The 17,263-nt window shown below is 38.3% G+C and overlaps 1 protein-coding gene across 1 annotated transcript in view; it reads left to right on the forward strand.

The window, feature by feature from the left end:
• NCAM2 (neural cell adhesion molecule 2) overlaps positions 1 to 17,263 on the forward strand; it is a 271,498-nt gene that overhangs the window by 106,677 nt on the left and 147,558 nt on the right. The window lies entirely within an intron of this gene.

Genomic DNA, 17,263 nt, shown 5'->3' on the forward strand with positions numbered 1-17,263 from the left:
ATGCTTTCTAAAAGAGGTGTCTGCCTCCTTTCAATTAGTCTTCTGTGGGTAAAGTAATTCTACATTATTTCTGTCAGTTGTAATATACTATACCTGGGGTAGCCCTTGAAGATTACTAGAATGCCTCAGTTGGTACAGAATGTCACATCGCACTTGATATTATAAATTTGTCATTAAGTTGCTATTATCATTAAGTTTGAATTGGCTGCTAATATTTGTTTATTTTTTTACATTATTTATTTATTTTACGTTTATTTAAAACATTTCTATGCTCCCTTTCCACCCAAAGAGCGTCACCAAGGTGGTGAACATCAAATATTAAAACATTTCAACATTAAAGATGTTTTAAATAATGTGTATATACAATCAGTCAATTAAAAACACATAAACAGACATAACATACATACAAAAAATCAAGGAGGAGGCCAATAACAGTTATTGGGGGTATGCCAAACATAAAAGTCTAAGAGGTTCAGCTAAAGACAACAAAAATAGCAAATACAGAAAATATACAGAAAATATGTGTTTAGTGGTCACAAATGTACAAACTTAAAACTCACATCCCAATGGTATACATTATAATATATTTTAAGAAACCTGACCAGGAGGTTATTTACTTTCTATTGTGTGTTGCTTAAAATAGATCTCGAAAACAAACCATGGATCCTATATTTCAGTTGTAATGTAGACACAAATAATGCAGTGTTTTACATACCCTGGTACAGATTTACAATTCTTGTGGTGTCATCAACCAGAAATCTTTTAAAGCCACTATTACAAAAAAAAAAAAAAAAAAAAAAAAACATTTATTTCCCCATCTCCAATCTGCCCTTCCTAGACAAAGTGATTGAGATACCAACTCCAGGCCTTCCTGGATAACTCATGTGCTCTGGACATTTTTCAGTCTGTTTTCAGTCGGGACTATGAGACAGAGATGGCCCTGGTGCCTTCATTTGATGAAATCCATCTGGTGCAGAATGTCACAGCTTTGTTATTATGGGGAGTTAGGCAGAACCTGCAATTTATACCCATTCTTTAGTCACTCCATTGGCTGCCCATCAGTAACTGAGCTCAGTTAAGGAACTGGCCTGTGGCATACTATGTCTTTCATGGTCTTGGGCCCTTATATCTTCAAGACTGCCTTATATCTTCAAGACTGCCTCTGCACCTATGCCCCACCATGACAACTTTGCTTATCTTAGCATGGCTTTTGTAGGTGCTAGCCTGCACATGAGCAAGACCAACAACTGCCTGTATGTGTGCCTTATCTGCAGTGGTCCCTACCCCGTGGAATGGCCTGCCTGAGGAGGTCAGGAAGGCTTCCACACTCCTGGCATTTTGCAGAACAGAACTGTCCAGGAGGAAATAAGTGTAAAGGAAATAGGGCTACATCATAACAGACAGGTATAGGGCAATGTACTGTGTTTCTACTGAGGCAATACTGTTCTGTTTTTTATAAAATGTAATGTTTAATGCATATGCTTTGTTCAGATGACAACTCCATTTCAAATTACTGCAATTCCTGATCCTATTACATTATTAGATGTATCATCCCGTTGATTGCATTAATTTACGTTGTGAAATCTGCCTTGAGTCTCAGCAAGAAAGGTGGGCTATAAAATAAGTAAATTAATAAATAAATAATGTAAAGGAAACTCCCTGTGCAAGCACCAGGTGACGTTAAATCCAGACTTTTACTAGGCAGACTATGTCTTGCCATTGCCTTCCCCAGTCATCTATAATTTACCCCCAGCAAGCTGGGTACTCATTTTACTGACCTCGGAAGGATGGAAGGCTGAGTCAACCTTGAGCCGGCTACCTGAAACTGACTTCCATCAAGATCAAACTCAGGTCGTGAGCAGAGCTTTTGACTGCAGCAATGCAGCTTACCACTGTGCGCCACGGGGCCCTCCAATAAATAATGCATCTGTAATAATTCAAGGGTTCGATCCAGACTATGATGGGCTTTAACTGTTTGCTAGGTTGGCATGACTCTATCTAACTATAAAGTGGTAGCCCCTCCCCCTTTATAGATAGTGAAATCTGCGCAGTACAGCCAACAACAACTTATAGAGTTGCCAACTGCAATTTGGAAAAAATACTTGGATTCTGGGGAGGAGAAGGAGCTCAGTGAGGATGTGATGCCATAAAGCCCCATTTCCAAAGCTGCTGTTTCTTCCAGGAAAGTTGATCTCTGCAGTGTGGAAATCAGTACTAATTACAGGGGAATTTTATGAGGGTTGTGTTAATCCAAGAGAACCTTCAGGATTTCAAAAACCTAAATTTGCAACAACGACAAAAAAAAAACCACCCAACTTTGGTCTCAATGGGGGGAGGGGACTTGGCCAGAGTTTGGCCACAATTTTGGGCTGCCACAGTAGCCACAATGTATGTTGAGGCTGCCAAGATTTGGTACAGGGCCCCAGAGGTGGCCTTAAGGTGACAAACAGGAGGAAGTGACAATGAGGGGGGGCAGTTATGGTGACAGTGAGGAACTGTAAACAGTGGCAAAGTAGCAATGAAAGAATGCCCTACACTTTGGTCCCCCCATTTGTAATTATATTGCCTTTACAAAGCAATATTGTTACTAACCTTCTTATTAATTGTTTTCAGTTATGCAGTGCTTAAGGGTGACCTCCATTTATTCTTATAATCCTTTCAAAGGTGTCTTAATATTATTATTATTAAACCCCATGGTGCACATAAACCTACCAGTGAATTTATGACAGAAGAGAGGTTTGACAAATGGAGTGTGAGAAGCACGAATCAAGATTGAGCTTGAATTTGTAAACCGCTTAGACGGTTCATTCCTGGGAGTATACTCCCAGAAGAGAGGTTTGAACCATGGATTAATACCACTTTCTCTTAAACTGCACCTTCTTCTACCTACCCTGATGAATTGTTCTGTTCATTTTTTTACATCTTGTTTTTATCCATATACCTCAGTGGTGGAAGTAATGTTTTGCTTGCATAGAATTCAAGATTTAATCTGTGGCATCTCCATTTGAAGAATTCTAGACTTGCAGGGTTACTAAAAAAAGAAAGGAAATAGTTTAATTTACTTTTATTTATTTATTTAATTATTTATACCCTACCTTTCTTCTAAATGGGGACCTAAAGCAGCTGAGAGTGTGTGACTGGCCCAGGTCACCCAGCAAGCTTTTATGTCAGAGTGGGAATTCAAAGCTGGATATACCAGATGCTAGTCCAACATTAATGCTTCACATTGACTGGCTGTCAATGTGAAAGGGAGTTATGAAAGCCAATAGTATCCTATCAAACGTACAATATCTCTATCACAGTACAATTTCCTTTTGGTTTATTCGTTCATGCTTGATATGTAATCCAATTTTTCTTCAGGCATGTGTGCTTTATTCTGCAGAGAAATGCACTAAAATAATGTAACTCCTAATAAGCATGACTACCTAATTCCTTAATCCTCTTCATTAGTCAACCTTCTTACGGTCTATAATTTTGAATTGGAGTGAGTCCCTGTGGACTTTCATACATTCTTCTGTGAAAATTACCAATTTTGAGTGTTTGTAATAATAATAGCTAAATCTATGGAAAAATATTATATTAAAATTGCACTGAAATTGTAGAAGCTTATCCTATCTTTCCTTGCATATGTGACATGAAAAGCCCATGCATATGCAAAGAGATCTTAGAAAGAAGACTTTAAAAAAAACCTGCTACTCATAATTAGTAGAACTTTAAAATCCTATTTTTGCTACTGGTTAGAGTTGCCTGGCAATGAGCAGGGTGGCGGGAGGTAAGCAGGGGCATGGGAAGGCAGCCATTGGTGACAGCATGAGATCACTTCCAGGTTTTCTTCTAGGTAAACTCATAGAGTTTCTGGCAATTCCCAGAAAGGACTGATGTCACTTCTGGGTTTCCCCTGGAAGTGACATCACACCATTGGCCTGACATCTCTGGGGGAATGACACCCCTGCTCCTGCTTTATTAGACCATAAACTCTACTTGTCCTGTCTGATTTTTAGGAAGGGGGAAGAGGGCTTATGGTTTTGGTTCACTTGAATAGAAGTAGACGAGCATGGAAAACCTACACATTCCCTATACAGTGATTGCATGAATCACACTCCTGAAATGTACTCTGCATGAATGGAATGCCAGCTTAATCCTGTAGAGAACTAATCTGGAACAGTGGTTTAGTTGTGTAGTAAGTGACTGTCAAGTGGTCATTGCTAGGCCTGTCCCTGGTCCATTGGAGAATTGGCAGAGATCATGATCCCCCTTTCTCATCCCGTGCTGAGGGAGAGACTACTTGTTTGCCAGAATGTTGATTTGGAGTTTTAATTTTTCCCCTTAGTCCCCTTTGCTTATTTTATCTCAGAAGAAATGAGACACCAGAGGCTTTTTCAAGTTAACTACCAAGAATCAGAGATTTATTAAACACTGTACAAGGGATAGTTTTGGAGGGAAAACTGTGGTTAGGAGAAGCATAGAACCAGAGCTATTTTATAAGTTTCACTTCAAAGAAGGCATAGATCTTAGATGGTTTAGTTGGTACAGAATTACAGTTCTTAGATTAAGTTCACTATTTCAGTTCAGTTCCCAGAACTTCTTAAAGGTATTTATATTCAGACTCTGCTGCCTAGCTATCAGGGAAGTCGGAGACCATACAATGTCTCTTCCCCAGAGAAACACAGAAGTATGGAGATTTCTCCTCAAATCTCTCTTCCAGTTCTCACTATAGATATACCCCACTTTTGCGGCAGTAATCCCTAAACACCACCCTGTATTTGGAATATCTCCTTCCCAGAGCCTATTCCCTTCCAGTGACCTGAGAAAGGGTCTCTTTCCTCCCAATCGCTGCCTGTCACTCTACAGGACTTGTTTTACACCAGTTTAGGCAAATCTGAACCCTCAGGTTCCCACAGTCAAACACAGCTACTGAACACACAGGTTGCCGAAATTAGAATCAGTTCCTTTCTTCAGAACAGAGAGAGTGAGCTCCTTAGCTCTTCCCACTCCCTTTCTCTGAGCTTCTCTCAAAGATTAACTCTTTGTTCGTCACAGTAGAGTAAGGGGTGGGGCCTTTTTCAGGGATTTTTTTTTATTAACAAATTTATATCCCACCTTTCTGCCCTCATTAGGGTCACCAAGACAGGATAACATTTTTAATAAAACACGTATTAAAAACCATTTAAACCAAACAAAAACCCATGGGCTGTTACCGCACTAGGTATTCCCAGCGATGTATTAGGAGTTTGAAACTGTTATAAAAAATACTGTTTGCACTTTGTTTGGCCCCTTTAGCTGTGAAGACGTCTTCCAACCATTTTTTAGCCGTGGCATCCAAAAACCCTTTTAAAGCGATGTTTTTTATAACATTTCCAAACTCTTGATACATTGCTGGGAATACCTAGTGCGGTAACAGCCATTGTTAAAACAATTAAAACCATTGCTAAAATGCACATACAAAAACTCAATTGAATATAGGGTAGGAAGGAGAGATAATGAAGGGAATGCCAGATGAAACAAACAAACAAACAAAAAGTCTTCACCCACTGACAGAAGATGACAACAGTTTTTGCCTCCAAGACCAACACCCCCACCACCATCATGGGTTTGCTTTACAGAAACCAAGGAATGGGAGGTTCAGTAATATTGTGGTTGCCACGCAACCTCCAAAATAGCCACTGAAAACTCAGTCCGGCATTCTTTTCTTAATGCTACAGGCATTGTTTCTATTGTTGGGGAGAGTTATAATTCCTGACTTTTTTTCCCTTTAAGATTTCAGATTTTTCGGCAAATCTAGGTTCTCTTTCAGGCTTGTAGAGAAATCTCCCTATCTGTCCCTAGCTCCATTGTGCTGCTCTATTGATCATCTGCTATGTGGTATAGTTCAGAATTAGCTTATGCACACACACACACATAAAAGATTGGCAACCACATTTTACCAAACGTTAATGCTATCGTCTGTAATAATATGCATACCTATGCATTACTTTGAAGATGCATGGTAAAACTGTAAGGTAGGTGATGTGCGAGAGCAAGCTAGGGTTTCAGTACCGTTAGGGTTGCCAATAAGCCTGATGAAAAAAACCCTGTACCTTTAATAGGGGCTTACTGTGTGGAAATGGGCAGCTGAATCTTTTTATAGCATGGCAGTCAATAACACCACATGGCAAATAACATCCCATTAAACTGCTATTAAATGGGCAGGCCATTTTTTGTCTGAGCAGGAAGTTGGCAACCATAAATACTGTGCACAGAGTACTAACTGTGATGTATTGGGTCCTTTAAATTCAGTAACATTTATTTCCAAGTAAGCACTAATGGATCTGCTGCATGCCCTAGGAAAAAGCCTAAGTACAAATAACTTATTTTATGCTTCAACTAAAGTTATTTTATTGTTAAACAATTTAATAAAATTTAATTTTAAATAAAGACACTGCATGAATGTTATCCTGAGATCTTTGTGCTTAGCCTAAACTCAATAAGGTAGGAAATGTTTTGTCCAATCTGAAAACTTGATTAAGATGGTACATCCAAGCTCATAAGCAAAATATATATTTCCTACAAAAGCATAACCTTTTATATTTTCCTACAAAAGCATAACCTACAAGAGCATAACCCTTTTTTTTTTTTTTTTTTGTAAAGCATGAGAATTACTTCAGGATTACTTGGAGACAGTTTTGGAAGGAGAATGAATATATCTATGCCATGGGAGTAACTTCAGCCATCCAAAACCACAAGGAAAGATAATAAGTCTTACGGCCCATTCCTGACTTTTGAGGATGAAAGTCCTCAGAAGGCCAGGAAGGGGCTGTGCTGGTGTTGGAGCCCCCTGAGCCGGCACCTGAGCTACTTATGTTAACGTGAGTAGCCCCAATGCCAGCAGGGAGGTGTTTGGGGGGTCATTTAAGTTAAGCACTGTGGTAACATGAATCCCACCCACACCTCATGATATTATGGAGGATGTGGAATTTACTCATTAGGCTCAGGTTTCAAAGAGCTAGTACTCAGTGAGTTAATTTCTCCAGATTTACTCTCCCATGCACACACATATCTAAAATTCATTTTCACTGCCACCAGAAAGACGCGAGTTAGAGATATTGTGGTCTAGTAATCTGCAACTGAGACACTGTATTTCTGCAACTGAGACATACACCAAACATCAATGGATGTAAGGAAAGCTTTTGAAATCTGACACGTTATTCCTACCCAGGCAGGCATCTCCTTATCTTCTTTTTGTACCTTGATAGTGTTGTCCAAATAGGCTCTTGGCCTGGTATGTGTATCACTCCCAATTTACACAACCGGTTAGACTCCAGAAATAGAGAAAAGAAGATTTATTGCATTATTTGAATAAAGGTTAAACACCCGAATACCAATGCACACCCCATCCTCTTTGGTCTTTTATACAACATTCACAAAAGGATCACATGTTTTACTAAGTCCACCTTCTTTTAGCCTTATTTGTTTATTTCATTATAAGCACACACACACATCCTTATGTCCATATTTGAGCAGTGATCACACATTGTCCAGATGATTTTAAGCTAACAATAAGCAATTGTAAATTGTAACTTCTTCCATGAACTGTATGTTATTGCCAACTCAGTCCTAGCACACTGTGTGCTTTTCTCTAAACTTGCTAAATTTAAGATATGCATGCCAGCCAGAACATATTTTCCCAGCAAGCAAGGAAGAAAGACAGAAAGTGCTAAGGTTGTACTAATTTAACCTTTAACCCAAGATGGCTGTAATCTGGCCTCTTCACTACAATAGTGTGGGGCAAGTACGGTTTTTGTGTGGGTGCAGAGACCACCTAACCACCCTGAACCACAAGAAAAGGCCTGTTGTAAATGTTTGAATTCATAAATGCATAAATAACATTAATTTCAGGGGGAAAAGAACAAGAAATAACTTTACTTGAATAAGCAGTCCCTGGTTACAAAAAGAAAAGAAAAAAAAGTATACAGTTAAGTAACAATTGACTAACAACATTCAAACAGAGGAAAATGACATGAGTAATACACATATTCTCTCGCACACTTGGTCTAAAAAGTACCCCCCTCCTTTGAATCTGAATTAGGAGGAAGACAGAAGAATGCCAAGATTTCAGTTCAAGTTCTGTTCAAGCTCTGTCTGCCTCCTTTTCTTCCTTTGCCATTTTGTCAGCCTCCTTTCTCTTCTCAGGTCTGTCTCATCTCTCTCCCCCTAAAGAATTGTAAATTCTGTTTCTCTGACTTGTGCTCCCCCACAAATGTTAGGGATGCTGCTGTATATCACATAAGACCCTTATTACCTACTAGAATCTAGTTGTCTTCATTGCCTACAACTCCTGGTGTTTCAGGAAAGGTTCTTTTTATTTGTTCTAACTCCCTCACCATATGAGTTGATGCCCTTCTACCCTAGAATTAATTAAAACACACACAAACATGTTTGACAACCTTTTGTCTTCCTTTGAATAAAAGTAGCCTTAGTTTAGCTTCTGAGTGTTCCCAGTGTGCAATCTCAACATTTACATTGAAAAAGTTGTAAACTTTTTGTGCAGATTTCTGGGATGAAGCTTTATTTCACCATACGAATAACTGAATATCACTGAAACAAGGTTATACACATGCTTAATTTTCCTAATGAAATTAATGGAAATGTTTATATTTCTCTGGATTTTGTCCAGAGTGTTTAACCTCACTAACTTCAGTGGTAAATTATCTGGCTTGCCTTTGTATTTCTACTGTACATGCAAGGATAAGGTACTTGCATCACCCTTTTCACACTTTATCCATCTTGGGTGTCCCAGGGGCTGTATGAACTTTGTATGACTTCTAGATCAATCTCAGATGGGAAAAACTAAGCTTACTTTAAATGATGTGGAGGATAACACAAAGGTGACCGTAACATACAGTGTCTGTGCATGCTTACGAACTAGGAACATAAAATATTGGTATAATTATATTAATTGGTGGACATGACAGAATCAATGTTAGGTACCTAGATTTCATTCTATATTGATAAATCCTTAACATATATAATGAATGATAAGCAAATGCAAGGAAAATAATCTCAAGCAATTAAAATGCAACCATCTTCTCTTGTTACCTTAGTACTCCTGAGAATGATGTTTGCCAGATTTGTGAGATGGAAAAACTAAATGGCCTCAACAGAGTTCATAGTACTGTTTGTTGAAATCAACAGGTACACCTTACATGATCTTTGTACATTTGCACAATCTAAACAAAACTGGAACCTTTTTTTTATTATTATACAGACTTCTAGGTGATATCATAATTTACTGTCTCATGAAAGCATTAATTGTACAATAGTTATTCTAGTACATTTTCAGAAAATGTATGTTTTTTTTGTTGTGGATAAGTATTAAAATGGTCAACCACCACTAAATTGCATTTTTCTAAATAAACTTAGTTTCACAAATAAAAATGCATCCAAGTATGGGGTTTGAGTGACCTGTGTCTCAAATTCTGTTCAGATTCTACCTAAGAATATTAAAATATTTGAGTTTTCTTTTAAAGCAGATTTGTTACTAAAAGCTAGAAACACAGACAAGCCTTTAAAGCAGCATTCAGATTTCACAAACAAAACAAAAAATTCCTTGTTATGTAGTGCAGAGACTAAATATTTCCACATGCAATGAAAGGGGGAAGAGAAAGAAATATGTGAACTGAGAATTCAATGTATATTCATATCATAAACTGAAGTTTTGTGAAATCTGAATGCACTTCAGAGGTTACTTAGAATACTGTCACTGGATGGTGCTGTGAATACCTTAAATGTTATGTGACATGTTTTATGGTAATTTGATCACTGTTGTATCTCATGATTCTCAGTATGTATGCCCAATAAAAGGGATTGTACTTGTGTTATTTTCCCATTTGTGCTACCTATGTGGGAAATGGCTATAAATATTTAGATGTGGGGGCAACTCCAGTCAAATGACTGAGTTAATTGCAATCCATTTTACAAAACTACAAGCCAAATGTGGGGAAATCTCCATGGCAGCATTGTGGATTGGGATAGCCTCTAGACCTATGAGGAAAACTACCATATGACTGGTCAGTCATACAATGGTTCATCCCTATTATGCCCTATTGTATGATGTGTCTATTATGACAAAGCATTTCTAGTGGATCCCACATCACAGTCTAATATGAAAATAAGCAGAGTAGGATTTGCCTCTTAGCTTTTAAGGCCATTATGTTTTCTACATCTACATATTTCAAATAATATTTAAATTGGCCTTTTTTGCTGAATAATCCAAACTGTAATACTGGTCTCATTGTGTTATAAGATTCTGTTAACAGAATGATCTATCCTACCTTTTGTTTTGTTTAATATGGTTTAATGATCAGTGTACAATATGAAAACAACTTTACTAAATTTCTATAATACTAAGCAAAGTAAATGTTCTGCTTCAAAATTAAGGAACTCATTTTAAGTATGTGAGCTACTGTGTTCACTCACATGGTGTTTAATGAGTATAGAAGAAAATTATATTGTTAAGTACAGTTTCCCTTCCTATTTACCAGTCAAAGTTTACTAAATAACAGTAGGTGGCATATCATCATTCTATGTGCAGAAGGTCTTATTTTCCCCACATTCCTCTGCATTACTAGAGGTCTTTCTAACCTCAGGAGGATTTTTAATAGCTTTATTACATCTTACATAACAGTACATTTCAATATACTATTTATCTTGCATTCTTGAAGTACGTTAACTCTAAAATGTAACTTTAAAATTAAATACAAAAGGTGAATAAGGATACAAGGGTGTGGAGAAAGCTTTACAGAAAATAGTTTCATGGGAGAAGGGGGAGGGGAAGGGGATTTTTAAAAATGTTGTATGTATGTATGTATGTATGTATGTATGTATGTATGTATGTATGTATGTATTTACAAATGTCATTCCAGGCCTAAAAACAGCACATTATAAACAAAATGTTGCATAGGGAAACAAGGAGGAATACCAGAGTGGAGAAAACCACAGCCATAACAATGGGAAGAGATATTTTAATACACAGACAGAGGAAAAAAGTTTGACAGAACAATTTTACTATTCAAAAACTGTTTACGGTTTTCTTTCTGTCAGAATTTTCTTTCTTTCCCATTTTCAAAAACCAGCTTAAATGTATAGAGGGCTGTCTGATATTCCCCTTTCTTCCACACCCCAGAATCAAATCTACAGCAAAAGCTGAAAAGGGAACCCAACAGGCAACAAGGCTGCAAAAATAAACCAGAATCCAACAGGCAACAAGGCTGAAAAAATAAACCAGAACAATCACCACACTGAAAACAAAAATATCCACAGTCAACACTGATCAACCATACCAAATATACACCAAACTGGTGGCCAACAAGAAACCAGGCATCCTGCAAAAGAAGTAACAGGACCAAGGCAAAAAACACACCACCACAACCATCAGAAAAAAGCACTGTTTCAACTCCACACCATACCCCCAAGCCCCAAAAAACAGCCCCTGTTGTTCCAATGGACAACCAAATGGAAACACAGCATCCAAGGGAAAAAGACATCACCCCCACATACACACACACAGAACTCAAGGAGCCAAGGATGAGAGACCACCATCCCCAGGGCCAGCATTCATCGAAGAGCCTCAAGGTTTGCTGCACTGGAAACCTGTTTAGCCTTTCTGTATTTCCTTCCTGATATCATGCCTTTCTGCTAGCAGATCCCATCTCTTCTCTTTTCTGCTTCAGCGCTCTTTATCATCAGGCTCTTCTATATGATTCAACTTCTTGTGTGAAATCTCAAGCTGATCATTAGGGTGTACTCAATTAGGTTGAGATCTGTTTTCACACTTTGATTTTTAAGGGCTCAGGGAGCAAGGCACTAGTTCCTGCATTTCCATCGGACGTGGAGTGTCTTTTTGAAATTCCAGGGAAATTATCTTCATGATCTTGGTCCAGTTATCCTCCTTGGGAGATGACAAGTCAAGCAATGGTTCCATCGAAAAAGAGGTGGTGTTTAAAGATTTCTCAAACTCAGTCAGCCTTTGTTCATCTGCTGTAACATGCCAGGGTCTCCAATGACTGCTCAGAGTTGTTGTCCACCTGGAATCTTGTCTGCAGACAGGAGAGTTGTATCTAACGTATCTGTCATTTGAACAGATGTATAATCATATTTGGCAGAGGATGTTTTAGCAGGAGCCCTTGTCTGAGACATCCCCTTAATAGCAAGCATAGTGACCAGAATCAAAGGTCAGGCAGATGAATTTCTAAAGACTCTTACAAGTAGAATTTGGTAGGTGGAGATAAAGGATTTCATTTTAAACATCATAGCTGGAACTGTAGCATGTTTAAATGTCAATAGCACTCTCTTGAAAACTCAAGAACTTGGTAGCCAGTTGACAGTAGATAGCTCAATAGAATGGGGGCAGATACACAGTAATTTACTCAAGGAAATAATAATAACTTTCCGAGGTTCCCATCACCTTTGATTTACTCTTACTAGGGTGACCTGCAACGTAATTTGGTTAACTTGTAAAACTTTTTTAATTACCTTTTCTTCTGATTGGATTAAGTGATTGTTTGTTATAAGCTCTGTATTGCAATTGTCACTCATTCCCAGTATTTCTCTCATAAATTAATGACTGTCTCCTTAAATTCCAATAAAAGTTATCAAAAGAGTATTTAAGGGAGTCTAGTGATTCAATAATTTTTATCAGTTGCTCAAAAATTGAAATGATTGTGTGGGCAGTCAGCAGACATTGATTTCCCAAGAGGTCTAAGGGGTTATTGCGATTTTTTTTGTTGATTGGAAACAATATGGTTATCTGCTAGAGGATCAGAAAGAGAACTTACATTCTTGAGCAGCTTTTTGAAGTTTGTATCCTCAGCGAAGGATATATTCTGAGCAAACTTGCAGTCAGCTGAAGATTGCAATGTGGGAGGTTCCCCTGGGGAGGTAAACCTTTTAACTGTAGATATACATATAAGAGAGACTCCACTTAAATTCTCGCTCCTCTTATAATTATATAGCTCATCCATCTTCGCCCACTCAGATGTTATTGTGTAGTCTTCTGAGTTTGACCTTCAGCATTTTCTTAAACTTGTTTGAACCAACTGTTCATCTGGTGCCATAATTCTTCCAAAGAGTGTTAAAAAAAAGCCTTGGAAGGCTGCAGTTTTTCCCTTGCAGCTTTGAATTTACAATACACACCAGCTGTGCCTTATCAAGACTCAGTGCTCAAAAGAAATATTTTAAGACTGCAAAATTAAAAAAAAAAAGACTGGAGCAGCATGCTGAGATATCTGCTCAAGATCTAACCTCAGGAAGATTATTCCCAGGGTTAAGGGACCCACATGGAAAAATTGCTGTGCAGGTTGAGGGGTGGGGCTGGAATGAGTAAGAAGAAGGAGTTGAAATTACTCTTCCTTTCTCTTTTTCAAGTGCAGCTCCATTAAGGGGATGGAGCAATTTCATCAGCTTGTCCCTCACTTCAGCCTGCCATTCCTAACAGATGTTCTGCAGGCATCCTGCAACTCCTGGGAATCAAAAAGATCTTCAGTAAATTCAGACATGTAAAAATTGTGTGAGCATTCAACACATGGATTATTGGATAGTGCCCAATTAAGTAGTCAGTCATTTATTAATATGGCACCTAGCCAGTCATATACAAAAGAACAGAATTGTCAACAGTTGACTAAAATCCCATCAATATTAAAACCAGAAATTCCAAATATAAAAAGTATAAAATACATAAATACAAGTATAAAAAGTATAAAAAACATAAAATCCTAAGAGGGCGTTACTATGTATATAGGTAGTAAGACATGTCATCCTAGCAATTTGCGCCTAATTTTGGACGCAGCAGCACAAAATTTAGCAGTGCCTATGGTAACCCTTGGATTTTCATCCAAGAGCAGCTTCCTTGCCTTCTATGCCTCTGAGAGAGCCTTTTAGTACACGGCTGGATAAATTTACCAATGATCTCTTCATAGTAAGGGCAGAGGATGAGAATATGCTCTATGGTTTCTACATCCCCTATACCACACGGGCATAATCTCTCTGAGAGGGGAAGGTAGAGCATCTGGCTTGTGACAAGCCCCTTCTATGGCTATTTAGTTCCAGAGTGAAAAGATGTGCTGCAGGGGCAACAATGTATCTGGATTTATCCAGGGCTATGAAGGTGGGAGTTCTTGCTAGGTCCATCTGCCGCTCAGCGTCCCTCACTCTTTCTTTCACCATTTTCTTAGCCTGATCAGCCCCAAGCTCCAGAAGTGAAAAGGGTGAAAAGCCCATCTGTTCTAGCTTTCCAAGCAGTAATGTCCTACCAGGAAACAAATTTGATGAAGGTATGACTCAAGCAAAGCATGTTAGGCAGTTATAAAGTGCAACTGCTGTCAAGATATTTTAGTGAATCAACCTTGTATTCAAATTCTGTGGGTATTTTTTAGTTTAAATAATATATTGTGCTACAACTAAAACATTTGAATACCACAGCTGACTAAATGTTATTATTAAAATATTTATTATTTTTTAATCCTTTCTGGGGGGGAAACTGTATTAAATTAAGGGAAGTATTTTATTGCTGTATGTAAGGTTTTGCTAAATTAGGTGAACATCATGAAGTTTTTTTATTGTTGTGCAATGAAAATAATTTTGTGATGCAAATGTAAAAATGACAGTGATTAGGCTGTTATTTTGAATTATGAATGCCTCTTCTGCATTACCAATCTCGTAGTCACCTAAATATAAGAACACTTGTGCAATGTAAGCCCTTATTTAGTCAGATGTAAGCAACTCTGATTTCAGTAAGTAATTTTGGTTCTTATATTCTTTTGACTTTTACATACGGTAAGCCCTTTTCAGGCTTCATTTTGGGAAAGAGTGAACATATATAAGGGGTTGGGGAAGAATACTGGAATCATGACAGTGAGATGAGCAAGAACCTAACATCTTGTTTGGGAAGGTGCGCTATGCATACATCCTGCACATGCATGGGTGCCACTTGCTGAAAGAAAAAGGGCTCATAATCATCTCTAGATGCATGTGTTTCTCCATGTATGGTCATCTTCCACTGAATATGTGTAAGATATGGGCAGAGCTTTCCTTCATAATCTCTTATGCAATTTCAGCTCCCTGAAAATATCATCTGAAAAGTCTTTACTATTTCTTTTATACTGATTATATAGAAACTTGAGAATATGATTCCACAGCCATATAATATTAATATATCTAATTCTCAACGTGGGCTTATGTGTGGATACTTACGGTAAATCCAGAGATGGGAGCCATACACAGACAAGACAGATCTTTCCACAATCCTGGGGAAAAAAGTTTCCAGGGAAAAAAATGGGATGGTTAAAACCCACAAAAATTATAAAAGGAGTGCCTGTAGTTTTAAGAAACATATGCCCTCAGTGGCCATTAGGGATATGTGTTTAGATATATCCAGTCCAAAAATATACCCAAAAATACCTTATTGGTATTTGTCAATTGTACTCTGTATCTAGATACATATTAAAAAATCCCAAATTGGTATCCCAATCGTGAATATTGTGGAAATATTCAGGAATATCCAGGAATATATGAGACCTGTGTTTTAAAGTGCCAAGCTTGAGGTTATTTTGTTTTTGCAGGTTTCCCAGGCATCAGGAGGGAGGGTGGAGAGAGGCAGGTCTCACAGGCAAATGTGATCACAAATTGCTTCATCTGATAATCTGGAACCTAGGTCTCCTAGTCTGAAACTCTAACCACTATACTACGCTGGATTTCATGGATTGCTTGCTGTGGAACAGTAGCAAGCAGCCAGACCTGAGTGAGTCATGCAGGTCAGGTGGCAGCCAGTCGTTTGGTGGTTGCTCTGATGCCTGGCCCTTATAAGTCCTCCTTCAAAATCCAAAACACACCTGGAAAGGGCCCACCCCCTGACTTTTTGCTAACAGAAACCAAGACTTAAGAACATACATAAAAACATAAGAAAGGTCCTGCTGGATCAGACCAAGGCCCATCAAGTCCAACGGTCTGTTCACACAGTGGCCAACCAGGTGCCTCTAGGAAGCCACAAACAAGACGACTGCAGCAGCACCATCCTGCCCGTGTTCCACAGCACCTAATATAATAGGCATGTTCCTCTGATACTAGAGAGAATAGAAATGCAGCATGACTAGTATCCATTTTAACTAAGGTTGGAATACTCTTGTAGTTACCTAGCAATGGCCACTGAGGGCATTCGTTTCTTAACGCTACAGGTGCTGCTTATATTATTTTAACCCTTGGTTGTTTTTCTATGATTTCAGATTTTTCTGCAAACATGCAGTGTTTTTTTCAAGTTTTTCATAAATTCTGTATTGTCTGTTCATTGCCCCAATCTCTGGATTTACATATCCACAGATTTGGCCACATTGAGAATTAGATGTGTTAATTTACACACACACACACACACACACACACACACACACACACACACACACACATTGGTTCACTGGAGTTCTAGCAACTGTATGGTTTTCAGCTTTTCTGAAGCACAGATCAGGAAAGAGGTTGCAGGGAGAGGAAATAATTGTGTGTGTGTGTAATATATGAGATGCATGTGAATGTAAACACTCTTATTTTAAAACTTGCTGATGTTTTGTTTCCGTTTTTGTTACCTTACGAAGTCCAACCATATACAATATTGTTTCTGCTTGAGTCTTTTCTTGTTCTTGGGTGAAAATATAGAACTTGTTTGGTTGTGCGTGTATAAGAATTTTGCAGTTTGCAATGCAATGCCTAACCTCTGCATGGTGAGTTGTAAATGTAAGAGAAAGAACACAATTCTACCAGAGCAAAAACAGCAACAGTAACATTCCATATAAGGATTAAACTTTGAAGAAGGCTGAGGCTTCCTTTCAGTTGTTGAGGTTCAAGTAGGGTTGCCATCAGCCAGGTGAGGCCTGGAGACCTGGAACTACATCAGAGATAAACTCCTTTTGGAGGGTGGCCTTTATGGCATTAGACTTCGTTGAGGTCCCTCCAGAAACGTCAAACACCACCCCCAAATCTCTAGGAATTTCCCAACTCAAGAGTTGGCAACTCTACATTCAAATGTCTTCTTATTTAATGTATGGTGTTCTCCAAATGCTCTCTCGCTTTCACAGCAGCTTTGAAATTCTGAAAAGTATAATACTAAACTAATGACGGGCTGGAGACAACAGATTAGCTCTCCTCATATTTCATCTACCATGCAGTGTCTGCATGGACCTACCCATTATCATGTTTTATGAAGAATAAAAATGTGAAGAGTTTGTGCATATTTTTCTACATACTG

Source organism: Euleptes europaea, chromosome 12, assembly GCF_029931775.1.
Source record: "Euleptes europaea isolate rEulEur1 chromosome 12, rEulEur1.hap1, whole genome shotgun sequence".
NCBI classification, from domain to species: Eukaryota; Metazoa; Chordata; class Lepidosauria; order Squamata; family Sphaerodactylidae; genus Euleptes; species Euleptes europaea.